This window comes from Tupaia chinensis, unplaced genomic scaffold (genome assembly GCF_000334495.1).
Source record: "Tupaia chinensis unplaced genomic scaffold, TupChi_1.0 Scaffold000056_1, whole genome shotgun sequence".
In the NCBI taxonomy this organism is placed as follows: domain Eukaryota; kingdom Metazoa; phylum Chordata; class Mammalia; order Scandentia; family Tupaiidae; genus Tupaia; species Tupaia belangeri.
The window spans coordinates 1116-4653 of NW_006159514.1; positions in this window are offsets into that span (position 1 = coordinate 1116).

Below are 3538 nucleotides of genomic sequence, written 5' to 3' on the forward strand. Positions count from 1 at the left end.
TAGGGCTTGGGCTGGTGCTGGGGCTGGGTCTTTCAAAAATAAGGCAGATAAAGCCAGGAGATTGGGCTACTGGGCCGTGTTTGGGGCTTGGTGTGAGGCTTGCAACAATTTGGCCAGTAATGCCAGAATATAGTGTTAGTGGGTTGGTGCAGGGGCTTGAGCTGGGACTGGGGAAAAAAAACAGATAAAGCCAGGATTTGGGGCTAGTGTGCTGGGACTTCGGCTGGGGCTTTGGCTGAGGCTAGGGCTTGTGCTGGGAATGTGGCTTGGGAAGAAAGGCAGGTAAAGACAGGCGATAGGACTAGTGGCCTCTGCCTGGGCCTGGGGGTCATGCTCGTGCTTGGGCTAGGGCTTGGGACAAAAGACAGGTAATGCCAGGAGATGGGGCTAGTGGGCTCGGGCTGGGCCTGGGGATGTAGATGGTGCTGGCGCTGGGGCTTTTGAAAAAATGCATGTAAATTCTGCAGATAGGCCTAGTGGTCTGGGGCTGGACCTTGGGTTGGGATCAGGAATAAAGTCAGGAAAGCCATGAGATATGGCTAATGGGCTTTTGTTGGGGTTAGGGCTGGGTCTGGGGCTTGGTCTAGAGATGGGGCAGGTGATGGAACTGGGTCTAGGACTGTGGCTCAGACTGGGGCTGCAGACAAAAGGCAGGTAAAGCAAGGAGATTGGGCTAGTGGGCTGGGGCTTAGGCTCGGGCTGATGCTCGCGCTATGGCTAGGTCTTAGGAAACAAGGCAGGTAAAGCCAGGAGATTGGGTTAGTGTTCTGTGGCTTGGCCTGGGGCTGGTCCTGGGGCTGGGGAATAAAAATTGGTAAAGCCAGTACATAGGGCTAGTAGGCTTGAGCTGGGGCTGGGCCTGGGCCTGGTCTGCCAGAGGAGGGAATGGGACAGTTGTTTCATGTAGAATCGTATGTACAGCTGAGTAAAGGTTCTTGAGTAAAATCAAGTTCATCAAAATGGAATTAAATCAGACTTAGAGTTTACAGAAAGACCAGGTCTTAGAGCAATGGCAGGGAAGGGTACAAAGTTCTGGGTATTCAGTGACACCTAGACATTCAGGCTTGGTGGGTACAAGGGGGTGTTTAACCAGTATCAACACTGCTCACTGCATGTGAGATAAAGCAGGTTAGAGGGGAACTGGGGGGCGGGGACAGGGTAAAAATAGCTGGCAGGTCATGGCAAGGTTGGAAGTGTTAGGGAAGGATCAGGATGACCTGTGGTAAAGCTATGACCACCCAAATGGCTAAGACCAGCTGAATAAACCTAGTTACAGGTTAACCAGTTTCGCAAAAGCAGGCAGATAAAGTGAGGAGAATGGGAGAGCAGGTTAGGGCCAGGCAATGAGAGCTGGTGGGCATTGAAACAACTTAGCAGGTTGATTAAGTAGATTAAGCTATGTAGGTAAGATCTACAGATCAATTCCCCTTAATAAAGGGTGGGTTTATAAAGGATGTTCCATTCTGACTGGTGTTAAGCATCAGGTGGCCGCTACCTGCTGGTTTGGGTTTGGATAATTCATGTAGGTGGGTGTGATCTGAAGACACAAAGGGAGGTGTCACCATAGCTATGTGGTAGGCAAGGTCATCATAGCTATGTTTCAACACCAGGTAGGTAAGGCCAGTTAGCTGAGACCAATTGGGTGGTAGGTGGGTTTGGAGTGGATAAGCTCAGATAAATAAAGCCAGATGGTTAACAACAGGTAAGTAAGCCAAGAAATTAAATGTCAGGTCTTGGGACCAGGCACATAGAACCAAGTCTGTGAGCCTAGGAGAGGCAGGGCAGATGAGAAAGTCCAGGTAAGGAAGGATGGGAAGGTAATGGTGGGATTTTTAACCTAGGTTTGTAAACCAGGTGGGGAAGTCCAGGTAAGGCAAAGGTGTTCAAAGTAGCTATAGCCAATAGGAGGGTAAGGCCAGGTGGGTCCAGAGGGGATATTTTCCAAGCAGGGTCAATAAGAATAGGAATGCCCAGCCAAACATCCCTGGTGTATAAGCAAGGATTTAAAAACAGGGTGAGGCCACTAAGTCAGAGAGTCGACATTTAATAAGGGCAGATGGCAAAGGTCAGGGTGGTTAAGGCCAGAGGTGTAACTACATCAAGGTCAGGTCAGTAAAGCCAGAACGCTAGCGAAAGGGTATTAAAGCCACCTGGGTAAGGACAGGTAGCTTATCCAGTGGCCAACTATCTGGTACGGCAAAGCCTCCTGCCTGTGGTCCTGCTTTTTATGGCAAAACGAGCTCAGCCTCCCTCTCCCCAGAGTAAACTGTTACAGTTTGCTCTTCTGTTGCTAACAACCCAATACCAGACTAGGTCATTTCTATGGTTCCAATATGTCCCTGCAGGGAAGGTGCGTTAAGAGGACGGAAACTTCAATTATGGGATTAAGAGGTGGTGCCTTTGAGAGGTGATTAGGACTGGATAAGATTATTAGAGTCGGAGTGGCAGGATTGAATCCTAGAGGAGTTATGAGAAGAGGAAGACACGGGCACAGGCTGGAACGCCCACCCTCCACCTTGTTGGACATGGTAAGATGGCTGCTGCCAGGTGCCGACACCATACCCTGACTTCTCAGCCTCCAGAAAACGAGGGTGAAATAAATCTCTATACTCTTAAACTACCTAAGTGCACATGTTTCTGTTATTAGCAACAGAACAGACTAGAACAGTACTTTAAAAGAAAACACAAGTGAATTAACTTACGGTTTTGGAGATCCAGGGCTCTAGGGGCTGCATCTGGCTAGGTTCTTCTTCGTAGAAACTCTGCATAGCCCCGAGACTGTACTAGGTATCCCATGGCAGGAGCTTAGGTGTCTCCGGGTCTGTCTTATAAAGCTACCAGGATCTGATGATAGGGCCCCACCTTTTGGGCCTTATTTAATCCTTCATCAGTTCTGGAACACCCCACCTCTAAACACTACAGATGGATTAAGTTTCTGTCCTATCAATACCATTCTCAAAACAACCAAATTTCAACACCTGAGTTTTGGGCAGACACAGACTCACCAACATACTGGAGTGATCCCAGGGCTCTGTGGTGATCTCCACCCTCCTGTGTGCCTGTGTGAGAGCCATACCACGCCGGAAACCGCCCTCCATGTCCTTGCCTGTGTAAGCTTGACCCCCCTACTGACACTAAAGAAATTAAGCAGTGGTATCACCACACAGTTGCCAGTACAACACGACTAACACAGGTGCGGCTATAGGCCCGTGGTGACTGGTAATATGAAGTCATTCCTACACATTCACATTTAGTACATACTGCAAAGCCGCAATCATACGACCACAAACAGTAACTTGGAAAACATTGTACTTACACAACTAGACACATGCCATTCGTAGGAGTCTTCTTACATTTTGTAGCAAGTGGGTTATAACCTAGAGGAACTTTGAGGTAAGCACCAAAACATAATGATTTTTTTAAAATGTATCACTGCAAGGGCTATTGATTTATGTGCATGGAACTTATTTTCCAATGATATCTTTATAATCAAGACACGAAACTATCTCCATTAACATGTAAACCCAGGGCAAATGTA